The sequence below is a fragment of the Podarcis tiliguerta genome (assembly GCF_965153285.1).
Source record: "Podarcis tiliguerta genome assembly, chromosome: 11".
Classification (NCBI taxonomy): domain Eukaryota; kingdom Metazoa; phylum Chordata; class Lepidosauria; order Squamata; family Lacertidae; genus Podarcis; species Podarcis tiliguerta.
In genome coordinates this window covers 43955546-43981465 of record NC_139544.1, presented here as the reverse complement: position 1 = coordinate 43981465, position 25920 = coordinate 43955546, and the positions used below count along the sequence as shown (strand labels likewise).

Genomic DNA, 25920 nt, shown 5'->3' with positions numbered 1-25920 from the left:
GCAATATGACTTCATACCCAGAGGTGCACTCCGTTCTTTCTTGAGACAGGTGGATGCCAATAACAGCAGCAAAGTTTTCCTGGAGTGAAAGCCTGGAGAACAGTTAGAAAAGGACCTAGCACTCAGCATGTTGAGTAAATAACAAATAGAACGTGCTGTTTTCATAAACTGGATCAGCATCTCCTCTGGAAAATAACCTGCCTGGCTAAACAGCTGGAGCAGGCAAAACAGCTTGCTGAGGGTGGTGAACCAGAGGGCAATGGAAGGGGAGGTAAAGAGAGGAATAAGTCCATTTATCATCAGTTAACACAGCTTTTACCAAGGTAAAGTACCACAGTGTTCATGTAACTATTTGGTAAACAGGTTGGCCTAGTTCATAGCAGGGAAATATTCAACAAATCATGAAAACACCGCCAACCACAGCACATTATGTCAGTAATACTCATGCCGTTTTGCCAGGTTGCCAGATAATAGCTCCACCACTAACTCTTGGTTGGCTGTCAACAGAATTAACCCTTAAGGTACTAACTGAATGACCCCTGCTGTTGCACTTCCAACAGATAGAGCAGAGACTGTTTTGGCTTAGCACAACTGGTTAGACCGCACTGGGTGCCGCACTGCAGGGGGCGCCGCAACAATGCTGTAGAACAGAGCGCAAGAGGCAGGGGGTGCCAAATTTTAGCACTGCACAGGGTGCTGTTGAAAGTTGAGAGCCCAAAGTCTGCCACTGGATATAGTTTAGGATTTGTTCAGGGGTTCCTAGAACCCCTGACACTCTTATTTGTTCTAGACCAGGGGTCAGCAACCTTTTTCAGCTGTGGGCTGTCCACCGTCCCTCAGACCATGCGGTAGGCCAAACTATTTTTTTTTTTTGGGGGGGAAATGAACGAATTCCTATGCCCCACAAATAACCCAGAGATGCCTTTTTAATAAAAGCACACATTCTACTCATGTAAAAACACCAGGCAGGCCCCACAAATAACCCAGAGATGCATTTTAAATAAAAGCACACATTCTACTCATGTAAAAATACACTGATTCCCGGACCATCTGTGGGCTGGATTGAGAAGGCGATTGGACCGCATCTGGACCACGGGCCTTAGGTTTCCTACCTCTGTGTTAGACCAACCTGGAATGCCACTATTTACTATCACTTTGCAATTCCTGCCAGAAAAGAACAGTCTTTTTCTGATTTGCCCTTGATCCATTGAAATGATACAGCACTGCTCTTTTGAGACTTGTCCATAAAATGCATCTTTTCTCCACAGCCACTCCCTGTTTCATCAGGCACATATCCACCCAGAAAGGCGGTTGTTCTGGACCTTGGACAAGACGCTTCATTTCTGTATTATCCAAGCCAATTTGGGGCATATGGAAACACTATGCAGCATTCCCACTGAAAGGCCAACAATCCTAGCTCGGAGGGTTGAAAGCAGTCGACAGAGACCTCTTCCTTCTATCTACTCTTCTCACCTGCCTTGCCACTAATGCAGGGTCCCCCTATTTGTCTGTTTGAAATACAGAGAGAAAGTGAGGTACGCACTCCTAAGGCAAGTGCGCGGTGTACATTGGCTAATTAAAACAAAGCCTTCCCGAACCCTCCTGACTGCGTACACTTGTCAGGAAATCTTTATTAGGATATTTATTCCTGTTGTGTCACAGATTGTTTGTATTAAGTTTCCCTTACCCTGTTTACTGTTCCAGGCGATTTTGGGTAGAATTGAAAGTGGAAGAGGTTGAGACAGGGAGCACGAGGCAGAGCAGCTGTCTCGTTCTTTCGATGTGTGTGTAGTATTTTAATGTGCTTCTAATTATTCATGTGTGGGAGTGTTGTCAAGAAAGGCAGGGTGTGTGGTTCCTCTTGTTCCTCTGCATCTATTGTGGTTTCAAAGTTTAAATGGGACACAAATGTGGTTTACAGTGCGTGGCAAGATGCAGTTAGAGAAAATTGGACTTTACAAGACAAACACAAGCAAGGAAGGAGAGTGTGTGCATGAACAGCGTGTTCCTGTGTGACGGGGGCAGGGGGGGGGGAATACGCCAGGCTAACTTAGCAGGATAATAATCAACACACACAAAGCCTGCACGTAGAAATGGCTTACTTCCATGTAGTCCTAAAAATATACACAGCTGAGAGAGATGGGGCTGTGGTAGATCACAGATAATGCTGCCTTTAAGACAGATGAGCCCGAAGTGTGAGATGGCTCAAGGGAAAGAGGGAAAGTGCTACATATTTTCATGGAGAGCAAATACATTAACGCAGCCACAAGCTTCTCCTTATTGCTTTAAGGCTCCATCAGGAAGCTGGAAAGGACCTGATGCATCCTCACAGCATTTGTTCACTGTCTGTGTCAGAAGGTTTGTCCTTCAGAGTTTCTGTGCTCTGACCTTCAGGGGTAAGAAGAGGTGGCTCAAGACATTTTGCTTCCTGGTGCAAAGGTCAGGATGGCACCCCACCCACGCACCGCCATCCCATCCCACATACAGAAGGTGATTGGACAAGCAGTTGACTTTCACTTCAGCAATGCTGCTGATGGCACAGCATCCTTCACTGCGCCTGGGGGCAGTAGGATAGCTTAGGAGGTGCAGAACAGGCCATGTGACACACACCGCTCTTTTCTCCAGCACCTCTTTTCTGGTCCCACGTGTTAGCAACACCCACATGTGGATGTGAGCAGAGGGACACCCCTGCAGTCACTGCTGAAGTGTGTAGTCTGGGCATCATTTCCAGGATGCATTTTTACCAGACGCAGGTGCCACTGTCTACTTTCTAGGTGCCCCAGAAGTGATAACCCTGCAGAGATGGAGCAAAAGAAATATTAATACATGTTCTTTTTCTATGCAACTTTTATAGTGGGGAGTGAAACAGATTAGGGTTGCCATATTTCAAAAAAGTGAAATTCATGACACCCGCAAATGTGCTTTTCTTTAGGAAGACCACAAAAGTGTTGAGATTTTTTTGGGAGAAACCTCCCCACAAAATAGTGATGTTAAGCTTTTGGAGCTGTTTTTCCCCTCATCCTATGGGGTTTTCACTGACATTTCGCCAATCTGGTAAAATTCCACCCTGACACCATTTTTACACCAGGGCACGTCAATAATTTTCCTAACGTATGGCAAGCCTAGATTGCTTACTCCTAGTAAAATATCAAGGAAGGACTTTTGAATGGTGTTTGGTTTGCTTATTGGCTGGAACAAACAAAATAAGAACAGAAACCTTTGCTAGATTTTCCCTTTCTGCTGCTGCAAGGATCCAAAATAGGATTTTGTCTACTTAATCATATCTTAGTTTGCTTCTGTCCATAGTACAATATGTTTTGTACATATGTTATAAATTGTATGATTTTGGTATTTTGATTGTTTGCTTAAGGAAAGAAAAATAATAAAAAAGGCAACCCATGCTCAGACCACCCCATAAGGAATCTTTTTTAAAAACACAAAAACCCTTCACATCAAATGCAGAAATGGGACAAAATGGATGTGTTCATCCATAAATACCTTCTGTCCCATTTCAACATCAATCTACGTATTTTTGTGTTTAAAAAAGAAAAGAAAAGCAATGTTTAAATACAGATATTAATAGGCATTTTAAATTGTATTTTCTTTCTACATTTTGAGCTCTATGCTGATATCTTTGAACTGAAAATTGCACCTTTTTTGTGAAGCATGAAAACTTGTGGATAAGTAAGTTCCGGTCTGCACTTTTGTCCAGGAGGTGTGGATCAGGCCTGTTTTTATCAAAATGGGAAAACATTAAATTCCTTAGCTATTTCTATTATGCTGCAGTAAAATCCAATTTATTGGGATTGTCATGATGTTGACAAATCACAGGATTGTTGCAGGTTCACTTTTCTATGTTTACAAATGTTTCTCCATCTGCCTTCACCTCAAAAATGGCAAGGGGTTTTCTGTAGCTACTCTTGCAGATCTCAAAAGCTGTTAGAAACATTGGCTAACCATTAGCCTCAAGAAATGACTTTGCTTGAAAGAAGTACATGAAAATACACCCAAAAGAAAACAAAACAAACATAATTTATATATCTCTCAGATTTCATTTCTGTTTACCAGGGACAAGGAACCTGTGGCCCTCCAGATGTTGTTGAACTCCAGCTCACATCTGCCCCAGTCAGCATAATAGAGTCCAAGAACCTACGGTGGGACGCAAACAAAAATCAAGCAAGAAATGTATCTCAAATCATTAGAATCGCTATCATTTGGTATCTTCCCGTGTCCATAGTCATAGAGCAATTTTCATTTATGCCATACTGATGATATCTTTTCCAATATTGAAAGAAGCTGTCCGTTATCCTAACGTTTTTGTGCCTGACTCGTTGCCTTCTCAAATGCCCCTTAGTCAATCACATGAATGCGCGCGTAAAAATCAACAACCCCCCTCCTCTTTTGACTATGTTATAGCAAAGAAAACTACAAGTTTTTCTGCCTTAGGGCATGCATGTTTTCACTGTACTGGATTATATTGTTTCATTCCACTAGTCTCTTCCACTTACTTAAAATGGTTCACAAAACATTTGATTAATGCACAGTAATTCAAAACACACGCGACTAGATGTCACACACAGTTTTTCTCTCTCTGGATTTTTCAGGGTTCCCCCGCCCCTCCTGCTAGCGCTCATGGTGAGCCTGGTACTCAGACCTTTTGATTTCTGAGTACAAATGACGTTCAGGATTTTATTTATTTCATACGAAACGGGCAGGAAAAAGGCTTGCTGTGACCTACTCGGCAAAGGGCTTCCAGAAGAAGCTGCTTTCTTTCTACAAGGGGAATCTCAAGCTACCTCCATTCCCCAAAGCCCACACCCTATGGAGCCCCAAGCCCAGATGTGGGTGGGGTGGGGTTTTTCAGTGGGGAACCAAAATAATTCCTGACCACTCAGCACGGAGACACCATGTATGGCAGTCAAAAGAACGGCAAGTCTTGCTCAACGCATTGTTGTACATTAGGGATGGGGAGACACACATTCTCCCCAGCAAACACCCCTTCCTTCTCTTTAGCATACGCACAACCTTTCCATAGTTCTAAACTATAGGGATAATTCTTATTAGATGGCCATATAATGGTTCTAGACTATCTGGAAAGCTAAAACAACTTGGGGTGTGGAGGAGGGCAATTGTTGGAAGGTGATAACTGAAGATGAATGAGGGTCCCCACCCCCATTTATGGTGGATGTGCGATCATAGGAACATAGAATTGTAAATTTGGAAGGGGTCCCAAGGTCGTCTAGTCCAACCCCATGAGATTAAGAGTCTCCTATACAGTCACAGGTGGCACTGTGGGTTAAACCACAGAGCCTAGGGCTTGCCGATCAGAAGGTCGGTGGTTCGAATCCCCACGACAGGGTGAGCTCCCGTTGCTCAGTCCCTGCTCCTGCCAACCTAGCAGTTCAAAAGCACGTCAAAGTACAAGTAGATAGATAGGTACTACTCCAGCGGGAAGGTAAACGGCGTTTCCGTGCGCCGCTCTGGTTTGCCAGAAGTGGCTTAGTCATGCTGGTCACATGACCGGAAGTGAGATGAGCGCCGCAACCCCAGAGTTGTCCACGACTGGACCTAATGCTGAGGGGTCCCTTTACCTTTACCTTTTATACAGTCGTACCTTGATTGTTGAACGCCCTGGAACTCAGAGGTTTTGGCTGCTGAATGCCGCAAACCTGGAAGTGATTGTTCTGGTTTGTGAACATTATTTTGGAACACGAAAATCTGACAGGGCTTCCGTGGCTTCTGATTGGCTGCAGGAGGTTTCCAAATGTTTTGGAAGTCGAATGGACTTCCGCAACGGATTCCGTTCTACCTCCAAGTTACGACTGTAGTGCAAATTCTTTGTAAATTGGTAAAGAACGTAATAAATAAGACATTTCATGTACAAATCCCTATGCTGCCTGTTGTTGTTGTTTGCCTGTTAAATTTAAGTGAGTATAGCAACATCACAGTGGTTCTGGGGGCTATACATTCTAAGAATAGTCATAATTTTGTATACCCAAGCATAGAAATAACAATTATACCCAGTAAAATAGACTTGAATAGAAAAAAAAATCTGGGAACAAATGTACATTATAAACCTTACAATGGTATTACATAACAAGGAAAGAATCTAGTAGCTTAATATGTCAGTAGAGAGTTCAGAGTATCAGGAAATGGTGTGGACTCTATATTAATGTAGAAGCATTGTAAAGGTAGAATAATCAATAGTATGGGAACCTGCTTTTAGTATAGGAATAAGGCTAAGTACTGGGTAAAGAATTTAAATCAAAGCTTGATAAATATTCCTGTGTGATAGTTGTTTCAAATGCACAATTCTTTATTATCTGTGTGATAAATAGATGTTCTTGTTTTATGTTTATATATCATGTGGTTTTGTAAAAATTACATATTTGCATATATATACAGCGTGGACTGAAAAACAGAAGAGAATAACTAAACAACCTGATATGGATAAGCAACACTTTTGAGTTGCCAAGTGTATTTTGACCATATGGTCTTCTTCAGCGACAAATATTGATAAGTTGATTAGCTGCTCCAGAGTTGATCCAGAATACACACTATTTCAGGCTTGTTTGTAATCAACAGATTGCAGTGACTGTTCACACACTTGAATCATAGCATTTTTTTTTTCACACCCCCCCACCAGTTTGGTGACTGGACAATTTTATTACTCCGTTTTATTTTAATTACTGGTATATGGTGAGTTCCATCTGTAATGTGTTTTACAAAAAAAAGGAGAGGAAATAAGTAAGAAGAAAATATTAAATAATTCCACAGCTTAGTTTTGCTAAGAGCTTGAGGCCTTATACATGATGGTCCATGAATATTAAAATAGTCCATGAAGTCACTGCACTATAAGATTGGATGAATCTATTCTTCTTTCAAGGTTAGAATTAATTTCTTTTATTGAGGTGGAAATGCCTTAAATTAGCTCATCTAGACAGAACCTTTATTTTCTTTATTTCTTGTAAGGATTAACAGCTGGTCGCCCAGAAGCCCAGTCAGGCCCTCAGCGTAGTCATTGATCCAAAGACATCACTGCCTCTCAACCTGATGTTTTTGGAGGAAGATCAAGATAAAAACAGCAAAATTATCCCGTTATGCTCACCCACTTCCCTAGGAGGTGAGGAGTTTGAGAGTGCTGTGGTTACTTAGCTTTGATTTCATTCAGAAGAAAGTCTTTGGAGGCTTTCTGGTGTTTTGTAATATAGTATATAGGTTGAACACTGGTGTTGATGACACACCTTAAACACTGCAGTGGGCAGCAGTGGGTAGAAGTCTAGTGCTTCTGTATCAGGTCTCCAAAGAGGCAGCTTAGGAACTCAATTATCTGTACCTATCACATCTTCTATCTTGAATTCCGAATTTGTTTCTCCTCACACAGAGACATCTAGGTCAGCCCAACCTTGGCTGGAGTGGAGGGAGAAATGTTTTCCAGCCATTCAGAAGACCAGCTATTGATGGCGATTAGCCAATCTTCTTTCTAAAAAGGAAGGTTAAGTGGCAGCTTTCCTGGGACTATTAAGATGATCACCCACTCCCTTAATCTTCTCTTGTTGAACTACACACCCCTCAGTCTTACAGCAATACTGTGGTTGTAGTAATCCATTGGGTGTGCCACTTCTTTGGATCATTGATGCAACAACTGCAGTGCACCTCCCACATTATTGAGGGATTTTCAGGGGGAATTTAAACGCATTCTTGTTTACCTAGGCATTTGGCGGTTGCAAGATATTGTTCCTGGCAACCTAGAAGATAACATTTTTAACAGTTTTAAAAATTCTTTTAAAATAATAATAATATTGATGTGCTTGCTGCACTGGCTTCCTTTGGGTAGAAGGGCACGATATAAACGGAATAAATACATACATGCAATGATATAAACAACTGCTCATCATTTGCTAGGTGAAATGGCAGCCACCCTGAGCACAGTTGGTTACTCTTATGCGTGAGCAAATGGGACTGAGCAGTTGAGGTAGATGAAGGGAGCATTCATCCAAAGTCCCTGCTGTTCTCACTGAAGATAAGTCCATTTGTTGGGTCTCAGCTTGTGAAGGATAGTCAGTGGACAAAAGGAGTGTTGCATAGCCTTCAACGTTTATTCAAAATGTGGCCCCAGTTTGAAAAGAGCTAATAATTACCCAGTTTGGGGACAGGTAAGAAAAACAACTACCGATATGCAGTAAGTGTACTGGAAATTCACTGATTGCAGAAAATGTAGCTGCTATGAGGCAATTTGTCTTTGTAAGGAGATATGTCCATCAAGAATCCCAAGATGGAGCACACAATGTTGTTAGAAGATTTTTGCTTAATACTTTCCCCCAAGGTGCTTGACTGTATAAATGTACACAATTCATATAAATGGAGTCTATTGTTTGGTAATGGCACCAGAAAACAAATGGAACTGATGCATGCCCTGTTTTTTTTGTTTGTTTTTGTTTTTGTTTAAAAGCATCAACAGATTCCCCAGAAGACTTGGCAGGGTTTTCTTCTAGCTTTGCGTCTCTTCATCGCTTCCTGCACCACAAAATTGAAATGTGGTCAATTGTTTGTTTTCATAATTCCCAGCCTCCAGTTCTTTCTCATTCAATTGGAGTCATTTTTTATTAGAGTAAAGTTAGGCTGTCTTCCAGAAAATGATAGCTATTTTGCCCACAAGAAACTTTCAGAAGATGACATGCTTATTAATCCAGTTTTGTTTGTGTTCCAAAATCCTTGAGAATTCCGGTTTCTAGTTCTCTCTAAGGATGGGCTCAGAGCGCAAGGCAACCTCCTCAGTTAGCCTGTCTCTCTCTCTCTCTCTCTGCTGGAATCTGCTGCTGGACGCTTTGTCGGGAAGACTTGCATGGCTGAATACCTCAGTGAAGTGGGTCCCTGTTTATCGCTCAGCTTACTCCATCCTTTGCAAACCTAGTGCCCTCCAGATGTTTTGAACCACAATTCCCATCAGCTCCAGCCAGAACGTGGCTGATGAGAGTTGTAGTCCAAAACAGATGGAGGTGTCCAGTTGGTGAAGGCTGATTTACAGAGTGCCTCTAAAAAACACATATACAAGGCTTCATTCAAGGTGGCGATAAAGTTTTGTCAGGGTTCAGGCAGAAGAAAGAAAGTACTTCTTCACACAACACATCATCAATTTATGGAATTCGCTGCCCCAGGATGTGGTGATAGCTGCTAGCTTACACGGCTTTAAAGGAGATCTGACAAATTCATGAAGTATTGGTGTCTTAAAGGTCTATTCACCATGATGGCTATATGGAATCTCCAGATTCAGAGGCCGCATGCTGTTAAATGCCAGTTGCTGGATGAGCAACAACAGGCCCACATCCAGTCTACAGGCTGTCCAGAGGCATGTTAGATGGCTGTAAAAGTGAATTAGACAAATTCATAGAGAATAAGGCTTTTGATGACTATTAGCCACAATGTTTATGTTCTAATTCCCCCGTTGGAGGCAGTGCCTCTGTGTCAGTTGCTGGGAATCAAAAGAAGGCAGAGTGCTTTTGTGCTCAGATCCTGCTTTTAAGAATAATTTGAAAACAACCTGAAGAATTCTGATTTGAATAATACTCTGCCTATCATATGTGTGAAATTCCTTATTCCTCAATGGTGCCAGGTTTATCTTGCAAAAGAAACTGGCTGGTATGTTGTTTTATATCACTTTGATTTTAACTGCTGCTCCATTTGTTTTGTTTTTTAAGATTTGTTATAATTTCTGATTACGTGTACCTTCAGTTATTAGATTTTGATGTTGTTCTACTGCATTTTTTCTTTATAATTTCTTGGTGATCAGTCACTTTAGGAGGACATTTTGTTTGAAAAGCAGCATAAATATTGTGTACACACACACAAACACACTTCTAGTCCCTGGACTACTGTTTAGAGGCTAGGCTGGTTCTCAGATTGGCCAAACTTGCTGTAGACGAAACACGTTGCAGATCTAATCCTAGATCTGCTAGAGCCTGCATAATATCTTACAATATTCTGTCTTGCTTTCTGCCAGATCGACTTTCCTATACGCGCTTTGATTATAGTGTTTGAGCTAAAACCACCCCCACCAAGGGCCAAATGAAAACCACACCTTATTGGAAAGTAGATATAGAAGGCAAGGTGGATGCTGTCATGAACAAAATTGTAGAATCCATACCTATAACCGCCTCTCTTTGTGTGTTCCATTTACTGAGCAAGACCAGCCCAATGACTCAGGCAACTTTGTTACTGGAAAGGAGCTTACGCATACTATGAACCAAAGGGCGACTGACTAATAGAATCTGCGGAGCCTCAGATCTTGTGTATATGAGTGGGGAGCTATTATATAAATATACATGTTTATTTATTTATTCATCAAGATGCTTCCTGAACTGATAGCCCCAAGTCCTGTTTTCTGCTGAATTAAACTTGAAGGCACACTTCATTCTCAGAATAAGACCTACCCAGCCCCATACATCCACCTGCAGGTAAGTCTCACTGAACTCAGTGGGGCTTGTATTTGAGTAGCCATGAGTCACTTTTCTGGGCATACAGAAAGTAGGAAATTGCAAGCCTGGAGCAGTTAGTCACTGTGATGTCATGGAAGTTCATAATTTCCTGGGCTGGAATGTTCAGCATATTTATGAATTGAGCATCTGCAAAAAAACCCCCCAGTTTTAATGCTGCCCAAATTGTGACATGGGATTGCGTGCATGGTACAGTCATCATTTAGCATACCCTTTCTCTTCATTCTCACTGCAGCATCTAAGAACATAAGCTGAGGCTCCTGGATCAGGCCAATGGCTCAGCTAACCCAGCATCCTGTTCTCAGTGGCCAACCAGATGCTTATGGGAAACTTTAAAGCATTATATTCTATGAAGGTTATCCATACTCTGGACAAACCTTTGTGATCTAAGACCTTTAAGGTCTTAGTTGTATATTAAATGTTCATAAATGTGCCAACCAAGCACGTACATAGATCAGCGCAGGAAGACCGACCTGAAACCATTTTTGATTCCCAAACTGACCAAATGTTTTCTTTACAAGGAGGGAGGGGGTCAGGGAGCCTTCCCATTGTCTCAGGAACTGAGTAATCAGCATTTTATTGGGTGACAGACTATCAGGAAAGGCAATCAGATAACCTGGCAGACAGGGAAAACATTCAAATTTCTGTTTTAGACCACCTTTTCTGTGATGTAGTTATGTGGCGGGTGGTCTTGGGTTACACCCCTTCTGTGATGTATGTATGATGTATGGAGGGGTGGTCTTGAGCTCCAGGGCAGGGGATTAAAAATGTCTATATAAGGGCAGGCACACCTTGGTTCTGGGTTCCTCCTCCTTTCCAGCACGAAAGGGGAGCACCCTGTTGCAACAGATCAATAAAGATCAGGCTTACTAGCTGCTTTGCTTCTCATTATTCTCTGGTTGGCCTCTATTATTTTCTCCTACCAATAGGGACCTACGTAAGGACTCTATATGGGCTCTTGGATACCACATGAGGGAAAAAGGGCAGATGTTTTGTTTACAATACCTTCCATTGATTGCAGTGCACTCTAAGTCCAGACTACTTAGACATTCATAGAATCATTGAGTTGGAAGGGATCTCAAACCTCATCTACTCCAAATCCAGCTGATGCAGGAAACCTGCTGTTACATTTCTGATAGGAGGCCATCTAGCCTCTGCATAGAAACCTCTAAACAACTTCTGGGGCTGAACAGTTCATACCCAGTGATGTAGGAAGGGGGGGTATGGTGGGTGTGGGTCGCCCTGAGTGTCATCACTGAGGGGTGTGTGTGACAAAATGGCAAAAATATGTGTTTTTAAAATATATTTTTTTGAATTTTTTTTATTTAAAATGAGTTTAATAACTTCATCTGACAAGTAATTAAACTCAACAAGTCAACATAATATGTATTGAAACTTTTTAGTTCAGTCAACATTGCCCCTCAAGGGCAATGCAGTGCCCAAATGCTACTACTGCAGTAGGATTCACTACTGTATGTGGAATGCGTGCATGTGTGCACCATTTTGCCCCTATGCCTCAGGCTGGAAAATGTCTTGGGCTGGCTTTGAAGGCAAATACACTTAAAATTAAGCACATCTGAATACATGCACAAAGAAAGAATTCACTTTCAGTAGACGTGAGCTTGCAGTCCTTTCAGACAAAAACCCACTCCTCGTTCCTTCCCCCAAAGATTTTTTTTTTTAAAATTCCACCAGCAATGAAAGGGAGAGGCTTTATTGTTAATGCTAGTGACAGAAGAATCGGGAGAAATATATTGTCCAGCAGAGATTTGCTGGTAGGTGGGGAGATCTATCTTCTGACTTCTTTTGGTTTAGAAGGTGCCCAATGGGATTATTTAAAAAAAAATAAAAAGAAGAGCACACTATGAAAAACAAAATGTTGACTCAGGGACCACTGCTTGCTTGGTAATGAAACCTGGCAGACTTGCATAAAAACTCGCAAGACAATTCTCTTTTACTATAGCCTATCCAACTATGCTCATAAACCACAGGCTATATATCTAACAGGAGAACAATAGATCTAAATTTAGAATTTTCTGATCTGGTTTGTAAAAGACCAGTAAAAGCTAGCAATTGTGGTGATTGGCAAAAGTCCTCTTCACCTTTCCAGAGTCCTAGAGCAAATACCTGGATAACATGAAACATTTATTAGTCCCAAATGTTGCAAGATGGTTAAGCACTGTCACAGTCAAAACATCCAAGTTCTTTTTAAACACACACACACACACACACACACACACACACATGCTAGTTCTATCCAAAGCCAACATATACTTCCTAAGACCTGATCTGTCCTGAGGCAACAATTACACAATTTGTAAAATGCCCAAGTTCAACAAGAGACATTCCTGTGAGTTCTCAAGTTTGAGACTAAGACAGGGAGTGGGGAGGAATCAGTTTAGATTGACAGTGTTAGCACTTGTTTGAGTTGTGATGTCTATATTAGCACAATGGAGGGCAGCAGATGTAGATGGAAAGCTACTGGGTTGATCTGTTCCTCTTTCTCAAAGTGACCAATATACTTTGGGTTCAACTTCTTGCTCAGTGGTAGAGCATCTGCTTTGTATGCAGAAGAACACAGGGATAGGGATAGGAGAGATAGGACAGTTACTGACTCACACTTGCATGCATGAAAGGGTTAACCTGAGCCTCAGCTCAAGTTAGCAGGATCTCAACAGCCTCCGCTCCCTGCTTCTCTTTGTGCTTCCTGAAACACGTGAAGAAGGAGCCATGTGGCTATGGCTCCCTGCAAGTGAACTGAATCTCTAAAATGAGATTTTACAGCCTGAATCTTTGCTAATCCAAAGATTGTGCGATCCTTTTTGTTAGGAAACCAAATACTTTTCTTTTTAAGTCAGTTAGAACCTTTTTCTTTTTCTCTTTCTTTTACTGCCAACAGATGGAAACTGCTTTGATGCAATTTCTGGAAACTCTGTGAGCAAAACATTCACTTATTTTCAAAGCTAGGTGTCTGTGGTTTATTCTAGCCTAAGTGTTTTTGGTGGGAACATTTGTTTAAAGGTGGATGAGGGCAGATGTAAATCTAACCAAGTTTGAACGTGTTTGAAGTAGTCACCCTAGTGCTTAAATCTGCTATGAGAGAGTAAGGATCTCTCTCCCAAACCTCTCTTTTCAACAGGAGACCCCTGCCTGAAACTTTGGAGAGCTGCTTCCAGTCTTACATGGAGACTTACTTGTAGCCTTCCAGCCTTACAGAGAGGTAAGATAAGCTTCCCTGAAAGACAGCTTGCACACCACCGGTGTAGCCATGTGCCCTACTTTCCAGAGGACACTTCCAAGATAGAAAAGGAACCATAATAAGGGGATGCAGGGGCCTTAGCATTGCTGGTCAATAATGACCTCCTGGACAGCAGGCTGAACAGGTCACCTTGTCACTGTCTTCTCCTCTATGTGCTGCCTTTCTAGTTAAATTGCAGATATAATTTCTAAATTAGCATGTATACATTTTATGTGCATCTTTGGATTTTGGGGGGTACGTGTGTTAATGCATATCTTCTTCGTTTTTGCTATGCAAAGTTGCCACCCTACTGAAATTCCTATGCAACATACATGGAGTGTCGGGTGTCCCCCGGAGAACATTCTCAGTTTATGCAGGTGAAAACAGGACTGGCCACCAGCTCTAAAACAAGCTCAAAACCCCAATTTCCAAGTAATACAAGGACTCCTTGGAGAAAACCAGATAGGGACAGGGCTTTGAGAAGAAAGAAGATTTCTGATTTAAGCCATTTCTGGTTCTTCTGAAGCAGGCGTTTATCTACTTGCTGGTCTCCTCCTGTCGATTCCTCTACAGAATATATGTTCAAAAAGGATTTCAGTTTAATTCATAAACAGAAATGTAGGAAAGCCAGCTGTTGCTGCGGAGAGGGGGGGAGCAACTAAAAAAAAAAGAAAAAAGGAATGCACGACAGCTTGACTTGCTGTTGACTTCTTAAGTGACCAGTTCAAATAGCCAGGGGATATGTTAACTAAACCGACAACCAGATTCCAGCGGGTGGAGGTTATGACAACATTTGTCTTTCCAGCTGCGCGCTTGCCAAAATGGTCACAGGCAAATCTCTCTCGCTTCTGAAGCCAGCCTCTACCACACACTGCAGTTCTGTGTTTTTCATTCATTCAGCCGGTTGCTGAACTGTCACACAATTCAATCACTGGGTGAAAGACCAATTATGGAACAGTCCTAGTACGCATTTTAAAGGCCAAATTAGATTTACTTATTATAACCAAGAATGTGTATCTGTGCCCTTTGGCAATTGTGGGGAGAAGTGTGGGGGAGAAGATTCAGATGTAAACTATCCATTGAACAAAAAGAAAAAGGGAAAAAAAACCACAGAAGGGACATACATATGAAGCTGCTTAATGCTGAATGGGACCATTTCCCCTTCCAGTCCAGGCACTGATTCTGACCAACAGCTGTTCTCCAAAATCACAAGTGGGGATCTTTTTTAGACTTTTGATTTTTTAGTGGCAGTATGAGGGATTGAATCTGGGATCTTCTGCCTAGAAGGCATGTGCCCACCCCCAACATTGCACTGTTTTACACAAGCAATGCTTAACTTGAGATGAGGCTTATGAGGCTTAGCTGCACCACCTGTTTTCAATGCCAGAGCACGAATCCATGGCACATGTGAAGCAATATGAAAGAAGGGAATAACTGAGTGCCTTCCTTCACTTTGATGTTTCTATATCTTGTTCCTCACATAGGAAGGATTTAGCGGGTCAACGGGGATGACTTCTACATGGCTTAGAGGCTTGATGCCCTTTTGTTTTATAGCTCAGTGGTAACAATGTTCCTGGCTCACAACCAACCTTACGGAAGTGTCCGTTGCAAAATGGTCCAGGCAACATTTGATACAAATGTCCCCATGTTCAGAGGTTAGGTGGGTAGCTACTGGACAGAGAACCCTTTCTGTTGTTCCACCATCATTGTGGAACACCCTCTCTGGAAACACTTGCCTAGCATCATTTTAAAATAATTATTTACACTAGATCCATCTGGTTTCTCTTGGTTTTAATACTGAACATTGATCCAATGTTAACCTGCCTCCTATTTTTTCACTTTTTTGAACTGCTTGGGTTTTAGATCAGCTGGGATCAAGCTTCCATACTGTAAACCAGGGGTGGCTAATCTCTAGACCTCCAGACTTTGTTGGATTACAATTACCATCATCCATAGCCCTTAGCCATGTTGACAGGCTGGTAGGAGTTGGTCCTTCAACATCTAGAGGGTATAAAGGTAAAGGGACCCCTGACCATTAAGTCCAGTTGTGACCGATTCTGGGGTTGGGGCGCTCATCTCGCTTTATTGGCCGAGGGAGCTGGCGTACAGCTTCTGGGTCATGTGGCCAGCATGACTAAGCTGCTTTTGGCGAACCAGAGCAGCGCACGGAAACACCATTTACCTTCCCGCCGGAGCGGTACCTGTTTATCTACTTGCACTTTGACGTGCTTTTGAACTGCTAGGTTGGCAGGAGCAGGGACCGAGCAACGGGAGCTCATCCCATCGCGGGGATTCGAACCGCTGACCTTCTGATTGGCAAGCCCTAGGCTCTGTGGTTTAACTCACAGTGCCCCCCGCTTCCCTTTCTAGAGGGCTACATCTGCTCTAAACAGATAATGGCATTTGGAAGACTCAATAGAGCCTTCAGCAACTTGTAAACAGAAAAGAAGGCTCAGGAAGTAATCCTTGGTATCATAAGTGGGGAGTTACAACCATCTCCATGCTTTCATATGTGAAATGATGGAGGGTATGAGACTGAGGCTAACACTTAAGGAAGGGCCATCACTCAATGGTACATTGCTATGCAAAAGGCCATAGGTTCAATTCTTAGTATCTCCTAGTAGGGCTGTGAATATGTCCCTATCCGAAACATTGGAAACCTGGTGCCAAATGGTGTTGGAAATACTGACCTAGAAGGGGGAAATGATCTGACTTTGTATAAAGCAGCTTCCTATGGACTGGAGTCATTTTCTTATAAGTCTTTCAGGGGAAAGCTTCTCTCATCCTTTATTTTAGCAGGGGCATAGTTGAGGTTGATGCTAAGAAGAAGAACAATACTCAAAACACATTGGGATTATGGCATTTCAATGCTTATTTCTTCATATATTGTTCAGGCTTGATATTTTTAATCCCACACATGTGTTTTCCACATTTCACCCCCCTCTTTTAAAATGATTGTTGGTGCAGTCCTTTCTCTCAGTAAAAGACAGGTACCTATGTCTTTTGAAAGTCAAGTCTTGAACCGGAATACTCCTGTAAAAGCTACCTGTTGAAGGAGCAAGGTTGCATTCGTATTAGGGATGAGGGAGAACTTTGATTCCATTCTCATTCACCTAATTTGCACTTTCTGAAACAGCAATGTAGTCCTCCAGGCAAGTACATATGCTTCAGGTTACATACGCTTCAGGTTACAGACTCCGCTAACCCAGAAATAGTACCTTGGGTTAAGAACTTTACCTCAGGATGAGAACAGAAATCACGTGGCAGGAGCAGGAGGCCCCATTAGCTAAAGTGGTGCTTCAGGTTAAGAACAGACCTCTGGAACGAATTAAGTACGCAACCAGAGGTACCGCTGTAAATACATATATGAATGAAAACATATACAATGCATATATTAGAAAGAATTGCTTTTCGAAAATGTGTCTATTAGGAGAAACTGGCATTAAATGTGGGTGAATTTTCATGAGGACTAATGTGGAAATGTAGAGAAACTGAATTTAAGATTGGAAACATAAAAACTGAGAGAAACCAAAATTGGTACATTTACGCATCCCTTATTCAAGTAGGATTACCTTCCCCCACTCTGAGCATCTCTGCAGATCCTAAAACACATTGCTGGTTTCTGAATTCCTTGACTTCAAGCTCTGCAATTGCCCCTTGAACCAATAACTTGCAGGTTAATTGCAGGATAGGAAGTGGAGGGGAAGTACAGTAATTTGCCAAATAAAGAATGGAGTTTTTCAGCAACAGAGCAATTACAGACACTGCTCTATGGTTCAGTGGGAATAATAATAATAATCACCCATCATTAACATTTATAAAATAGTTTTTTTATCAGAAATACACAAAGCGCTGTACAATTTAGAAAGCAGAAAGATAAAATCAGCAGTCCAAATGCAAAGGGCATATGCATATTTTTTTATGAAATAAATAAAAATAGCCTACTCAAATGCTTGTAAAGTTGAGGTAATTTTAATCTGTTTCGGTATATTAACTTTTGTATGTTTTAAATTATGGTTGTGAATTTACACAGTTTCACTGGTTTGGTTTTTTTTGTAAACCACTTCAATGTTGTTTTTTTAAACAATCAAGCCATGTATAAATCTTATGAAATAAAAAAATATGTAAATAAATGTCATAAGTCAACACAGTCATAACAAAATATAACCTGCTCATCAGCCCCAAGGAAAGCTTTACCCAAGTATGAACTTGGCTACCTCTTAAGACAACATAGCCTCGTTTTTCTTGATGGTTCCTGAGATCAAGGAGCTGGTATTTATGTATTTTGTATCTACGTTTGGATAAAATAAGATGCCATTTTGAATAAGCATGGTGGACCAAAGCTTTCAAAACTTCATTGATCTTAGCCACTGATTTCAAATTTTTGGTCCCTGAGAATTCCTGGGCAGCTCTGGGTACAAGGCTGTGAGTAAATGATAAAACCAGTATTCTAAACAGGCCCATTTAAGTGAAACAATATTCACTTAAAGATAGGCAATGGTAGAATCAGATGTACCTCTCCTGGGAGGCCATTCTACATCACAGGTGCCACAACTGAAAACGCCCTGTTTCAAATACTCACTCACTGTGTTATCTCAGATGGTGGCGGGTCCCAAATGAGAGTGTCCAAAACGGAAGGGCCAAAGACTGCATAAATCAGCCAAACTGCACAAGATTGCAGCCACTGGCTGTACTAATAGAATCACAGAATTGTAGAATTGGAAGGGAACCCAAGGCTCATGTAGTCCAACCCTCTGCAATGCAGGAATCTCAACTAAAGCATCCATGACAGATGGCCACACAACCTCTCTTTAAAAAACCTCAAAAAAAGGAGAGCCCATCGCCTTCTGAGCAAGTCTGTTCCACTGTTGAATAGCTCTTACCACCATAATGTTCTCCTGTTGTTGAGTCAGAATCTCTTTTCTTGTAAGTCAGAAGCTCCTTGCCGTCTGCTCACAAAATGGATACCCTCTAGAAAGTGCTTGAAATTGCATTTGCACAACACAGCCTTTTCCAACCTGGTCCCTTCCAGGTGTTTTGGACAACTACAACCATGCTGGGTGTGGCTAATGGGAGCTGTAGTCCAAACATCTGGAGGACCCCAAGCCGGATGAAGGTTGGCGTAGGAGGTTCTCCACACAATGAACTTCTAGCATGAAGCATCTAGCCATATGTGCTGGCTGCCTGCAGTTGGCATGCAGTTTCCCTCCATGCTATTTCAAAGCACTGACAGAAATGTTTTGCAGCGATACAGAGAGTGCGGCAGTGGCCGATCTAAGGTGACAGCAAACGCTAATCCTTAAAAGATGACGACTGATAAAACAGTGAAAAGAACAGTAGCATCCCCAGTTCCCACAGAGCCGTCTCCACACAGCTGCAATCTCAAATGCCGTCTGTGCGAAGCAGATCTGAGTCCATATCCAATCACCAATTCATTCTCTTTTCTGAAGCTGATTTGCAAGGCTCTTGACATCTGTTTCTACTCAGAAGATGAGTAAAAGTATGTAGGATTTTGAAAACGAGGGATGAGATAATAAATTGTGATAGAATTAAAAGCAATGCGGACTTTTGACTGAAACTTACATGGAACCAGAGCTGAAATGTTTTGTTCAGGTTGGGGAAGAAGCTTAAGTTAAAAAGCAATAACAAAGCTAGGGTTTGCGTGCCTTTGCTTTCCCTGGTTCTGGCAGATATGGGCAGCTAGAACGCCAAAATCCTGCAAGGCAGACTGTTTTTACTGTGTTTCTGGCCTAGTACTAGAGACTCTAAAATGTTTTAAAGGGGTTGGATAAAGCTTGACAAACACCTAAAAGCTTGGATGGTTATCACAGCCAAACCTCGGAATCCTTTGAAGTCTGTACATTCCCAGGGGGAGGAAAAAAATCATCTGAAAAATATTTATTGCGGTATCTATTTTTCATTATTTTATCTTCATTATTCTATCTTCCTTAAAGGTAAAAGAGCCTACCAAATCTTCATGGGGTTGGGGTACATACATGCAGTGGTTTCCATAAGGTTATATGGGCTCATGAAACAGGGGTCCTTAATTTACCCCAGTGGGAAACAGGGTTGTAACCAAACAGCTTCCGTTGAAAAGATTGATTTTAAATACACCAGCAGAAGAACAGCAAATGCATTTCAGCTTACAAAAGCTATAAGAATAATATAAAAGAGAAATCAATACCACATTGTACATGGATGAATCTTGGGGAATGGAAAAATAAGGAATGCAACTAGGGATTACATGGGAAAAGATAGAATTTGAATATGCAGCTTAACTGTTTCCTCAGAAAACAACATGCAACTTAGTTTGCAAACAATGATTATGGCATGCAAAACTAACATTTTTAACTATTATGCAACTGTACTTTTATTGGTCCTCCAAAACACCCCACTTCTGAACTAGTTAAAAAGCTTTGCTATGCTCCAGCTACATAGTAGGTAGCCCTGTTTAGGGAACTTTTTAATGTCTGAACTTTTATTCTTGTTAAGTTGTGGGTGAACATATCAGACGACACAGCGATTCTTCAAACAACTGTTGTTTATTCACAGACCAGAACAGAACAGAACTGAAGGGTTCAGCCAGCCTGCTTATATAGAGCTCCACTAGAATGCAACAGTAACCATTTTCTGTAACTATCCAATCACTGAACGTCACTTTCAATCCCTTATTTGCATATGTGGACCTGAACTATCTACAGTATCCCCCTGCTGGCCCAGGATGAGAACTTCAGTACATAACAATTTTCTTTTTAGTCCTTTGTTGGGAGCCGTCCAGAGTGGCTGGGGAAACCCAGCCAGGTGGGCGGGGTATTATATTATTATTATTATTATTATTATTATTTATTATTAATCCTAAATGTTAAGGAAAGAGAATCATAGAATCATATAATCATAGAATTAGAAGAGACCACAAGGGCCATTGAGTCCAACCCTCTGCCAAGCAGGAAGCACCATCAGAGCACTCCTGACATATGGTTGTCAAGCCTCTGCTTAAAGACCTCCAAAGAAGGAGACTCCACCACACTCCTTGGCAGCAAATTCCACTGTCGAACAGCTCTTACTGTCAGGAAGTTCTTCCTAATGTTTAGGTGGAATCTTCTTTCTTGTAGTTTGGATCCCTTGCTCCGTGTCCGCTTCTCTGGAGCAGCAGAAAACAACCTTTCTCCCTCCTCTATATGACATCCTTTTATATTTGAACATGGCTATCATATCACCCCTTAACCTCCTCTTCTCCAGGCTAAACATGCCCAGCTCCCTTAGCCGTTCCTCATAAGGCATCATTTCCAGGCCTTTGACCATTTTGGTTGCCCTCCTCTGGACACGTTCCAGTTTGTCAGTGTCCTTCTTGAACTGTGGTGCCCAGAACTGGACACAGTACTCCAGGTGAGGTCTGACCAGAGCAGAATACAGTGGCACTATTACTTCCCTTGATCTAGATGCTATACTCCTATTGATGCAGCCCAGAATTGCATTGGCTTTTTTAGCTGCTGCCTTACACTGTTGGCTCATGTCAAGTTTGTGGTCAACTAAGACTCCTAGATCCTTTTCACATGTACTGCTCTCAAGCCAGGTGTCACCCATCTTGTATTTGTGCCTCTCATTTATTTTTTTTTGCAATACTTTACATTTCTCCCGGTTCAAATTCATCTTGTTTGTTTTTGCCCAGTTCTCTAATCTGTCAAGGTCGTTTTGAAGTGTGATCCTGTCCTCTGGGGTGTTAGCCACCCTTCCCAGTTTGGTGTCATCTGCAAATTTGATCAGGATGCCCCTGAGTCCATCATCCAAGTCGTTGATAAAGAGGAAAGAGAGACTATGTTGCCACCTACCCAAGCAGGGATTCAAAGGAACCAGTTTCTGTGGGTTCAGGGGAGAGCTGAGAGATTACTGTCAAGGTCCTTTGAGTAGGACCAGTGGATTCCAGATGAAGGAAAAAAGGTTGGAAAAATAAAATGGTGAAGTATAAACCTCACCCAGGAACAAGGAGAAATCAAAATCTGTTCAAAATTGTTTATTGCCACAGCCAACTTCAAATCTGAAGATGGGACAAGTTCAAAGCAAGATATCCCTTCCTCTCTTAAAAAGAAGGCAAAAAGGCAATCCCTGCAAAACAAAATGCATTTCTGTACTGGTAATCAAGAGGGCATAGGAGTGCAAAAACACATTTCCATTATTTCAGGGGTTGGCATGTTTCCAGGCCTTATTGGGGTACAGGGAGACTCTCAAAGGGACATTAATTGAGGAGGCATCCATAAACCAAGAGAAAGGGGTGAATTCTATTCTTGTAATGGTGAACCCTCCACAAGGGACTTAATTGCAAGCACAATGTAGTATAAAAATCTAAATTTGCAATAGGAGGCAGTTTGCCGGCTGAAAAGTTATATTTGGATGTGTGAGAGCTTTCTCCTCTTTGCCTCAGATTGACCTGGAGATTATCAAGTTCTTTCTCCAAAACGAGAAGAACGCAAGGTTGTTTTTCAAGCCAATCAGAGTCTTAGAAAATGATCCCTTTGTCTGCCATGCCAACCCTCTCAAATTTTCTCTTCCTGTTACTTTTCTGGCCAACAGTGGTGGGAGAAGTGGCTGTGTGCCCAAGAGAGAAGATGTGAGGGCTGCCATTCATCTCCTTTCCATCAACGTTTAATGGCCTATGAGGCTTGTAGGCTTCCAAATAGCTATTGCAATGGTAATGAAGGCATTGGGCTGGATGTTTTTGATTGGTGTGTATGTGAGAGAATTTGATGGCCCCTTCCAAGTGTCCTTTCTATGGTGAATTCTTTGGTGCTCATGACAGTACAGTGGTACCTCGGCTTAAGTACTTAATTCGTTCCGGAGGTCCGTTCTTAACCTCAAATTGTTCTTAACCTGAAGCACCACTTTAGCTAATGGGGCCTCCTGCTGCCATCCTGCCGCCGGAGCACGATTTCTGTTCTCATCCTGAAGCAAAGTTCTTAACCCAAGTTAATATTTCTGGGTTAGCGGAGTCTGTAACCTGAAGCGTATGTAACCTGAAGTGTATGTAACCCGAGGTACCACTGTATCAGGGGAGTTAAATGCAATCTTGCTTTCAATACTGTTTGTACACGCAAAACGTTTGGGGTGGACATACAGCTTTATTTCCAGTTCATGCATGTCTCATACCTTCCAGATTAAATCCCATAAAATTTCACAGCACAAATGTTCCAGGGCTGTTGTTTTTTTGTTCTGCTTTTGCAGTGTTGCGGCATAAGGGTGCCCCTCGAGATGGCAATATTACCATATAATTTTAATGTGTGACATTTTTATGTATTTTTAATCTTTGTTGGAAGCTGCCCAGAGTGGCTGGGGAAACCCAGCCAGATGGGCAGGGTACAAATAATAAATAATTATTATTATTACACTGGGGGAAGTGTCACAGAACAACTAATAAAGCAGAATGATATGTGTCTGGCCCAGCATAAACCCACTACTAATCAATGACACGTTGCAGAATACAGTTGCGAAAATAACTTCCTCACCACTTTGAAAAGTCCCTGAACCAATCTGATTCAATGTGGGAAACCCCACGCACCATAGGCAACACTCACACAGCAGCAGCAATGTGTGTGAGAATTCTGCAGAAGTGTAAGCCTGACAGCCTCACTGCTGATCTCATGTACTTCCTCTTTCCAGTCAGAATATATGCCACAAATTCCAAGTACCTGCGCCATTTGAGTGTGTTACTAGAACCTGTTCTTTCGGTGCTTTATTCCAGTTTCACCATACTATGGACCCACCTCATCTGATGTAGCTAGTACAGTTAGGATGATTAATTTTATTTATAGATAGATGAATCTCCCCCTTCCTTTCTGTCTCTGTCTTATGCATGCATCTCACCAACAAATAAAGTAAGTAATGAAAAAGAGGTGAATATTTATAGCTGTAGCTCTGAGGCAGGAAAAGAAAGAAAAAAAAGGATGATTCTGCACCATAAATTGTCACTACCTCTTCCTGCCCCTTTCATCTTTTCTTTCTTCCCCTTTGGTGTTTCTTAAAAGGATTATCACTGGTTCCCATTTGGGCCTCACAGGAAAACTCCCTTTTAAACTCCCAAGCCAAGTTGAAAACACTCTCTCTTGCACACACTTAACCATCAATCAAATTTGGAAGAGAGAGAGAGAAAAGAATCACAGGAAGGAACGGTTAAAAGCTAGGATGTAGCATTCTAGATAAGTTAAATCAATATTAAATCTCTCACAAAGAGTAAGTGTTGTGGACATTAATTGAAGAAGCCATAGATAGATGGATAGATAGATAGATAGATGATAGATAGATAGATAGATAGACAGATGATAGATAGATAGAAAGATGATAGATAACTATATCTATCCATCTATCTAAAAAAAATTCTATACAGCCTTGGAAACCCCAATCCAGAACATCTGTGTGAATGTATTTCCACTTTTAATGATGGTATAACATCCTTCTAAGGTCAGTATAATGCCATATTGTTCGATATTACACCAGCATAGCTCATGATACATCCCAACTAAACATTCAGAACTGGTCTGTAAGCATGTTAATGAAATAATATATTTGTCATTGGTTAAGAACGTACTTGATTTCCTCATTTTTTCATGTATCTGTTTCTTATTATAAAACCCTCATTGAAATAAATGAGGCTTAAATAGTCTTAATTTTGAATGACCCACATATTTCCACCCACTACATTCATAATTTTTTTTTTTTTAAGATTCTGAGGGAGGGAATTGTCATTTCATTATATTTTTATGAGATGGGCCACAGTGTGCTCAGGATAACAGAAGCCACCGATCCATATGACCTGCACAAAGCTAACGTTGAAGTTAGATCATATCGGGTCTTTTCTGAGCATTCATCCTGGTTTGTGGGGAAATGTCATGACCATGAGTATTTATCCTGAATTCATCCCAGCTTGCTTGACAAGTGACTGTAAGTCTTCCCATTAATTATTTGTTCATTTTACATAGCTGCAAAAAGTCAATTTCATTTTTAAAGTGGCACCGTTATATTAAGGCAACAGAGCAGTTTAATCCACTTTAATTTGCACCTACACCTCCTTTTCCCCTCCCACAAAGTGAGTGACAACCTAGAGGCAAAAGCAGAAAAGATCCAGAGAATCTGGAAGGCTTCTGCTTGAGAAATTTAAGCAGCGTTCCAGTAAAACCAGCAACATTTAGCAGGAATTGTGGGTGATGGTTGCGCACCATGAGGTTCCCACCAAATTCCACCTACAGCTAAAACAGAGGCGTCAATCGGGTAAAAAATTATATGCTGTATAAAATGACACAGGGTGTGGAGAGAGTGGGTAGAGGAGGACATTTTTCTCCCTCTCAGAACTCAGGGTCACCCAGTGCAACTGACTGGTTTGGCAGTAGATTCAGAACAGACAAAAGAAAGTAGGTCACATAACACATACTTAAAATCTTCCTATGTTCTGAACATGTAAATGCGTATGCAGCCAGGGTGGTTAACCTGTGGCCCTCTCATCACCACTGACCATTGCCCATTTTGGCTGGGCCTTATGAGAGTTTAGCCATCCCATAATATTTCAAAGTATATTTTAACGTGCAATGCACAATGCAATTGTGAGGCTATGCAATTTATATTGATGTGTAGGGGGCATCCGATGCTGTATGTCTGCCGATAGAAGGAATCTGTCAGTGGAACAGGGGAAGCAAACAGGTGTGAGGCTCCCCCAGTTCTCAGGGTAAGATTTGGGATGTGAGGGGACAGCCCTGGATCATAGTTGATGTGTGATATTTGTGTTTTGTTGTTGAGGTAATTTTGGCGTGTGTATATGTTATGTATATATGTTTTAAATGTTGGGCGCGTTTTTGTTCAAAACACCAAAAAGTGACAAATGAAAATAAAAGTGCACATGCAAAAATAAATCACCAAACAAAAGCCACACATTTCAAAGGCCTGGAAACGATGCCTTATGAGGAACGGCTAAGGGAGCTGGGCATGTTTAGCCTGGAGAAGAGGAGGTTAAGGGGTGATATGACAGCCATGCTCAAATATATAAAAGGATGTCACATAGAGGAAGGAGAAAGGTTGTTTTCTGCTGCTCCAGAGAAGCGGACACGGAGCAATGGATCCAAACTACAAGAAAGAAGATTCCACCTAAACATTAGGAAGAACTTCCTGACAGTAAGAGCTGTTCGACAGTGGAATTTGCTGCCAAGGAGT

The 25920-nt window shown here is 41.6% G+C and overlaps 1 long non-coding RNA gene across 2 annotated transcripts; it reads right to left on the bottom strand.

The window, feature by feature from the left end:
* Nucleotides 1-872: 872 nt before the first annotated feature.
* Nucleotides 873-5682, bottom strand: LOC310659602. 2 transcript variants are annotated; one of them, XR_014502850.1, is made up of 3 exons: nucleotides 5615-5682; nucleotides 3653-3728; nucleotides 873-2794 (listed from the first exon to the last, which is right to left on the bottom strand). It is a non-coding gene; the product is annotated as an uncharacterized lncRNA (long non-coding RNA). The 2 variants fall into 2 exon arrangements; XR_014502851.1 differs by having other exon boundaries at nucleotides 5598-5675.
* Between the last annotated feature and the right edge of the window lie 20238 nt (nucleotides 5683-25920).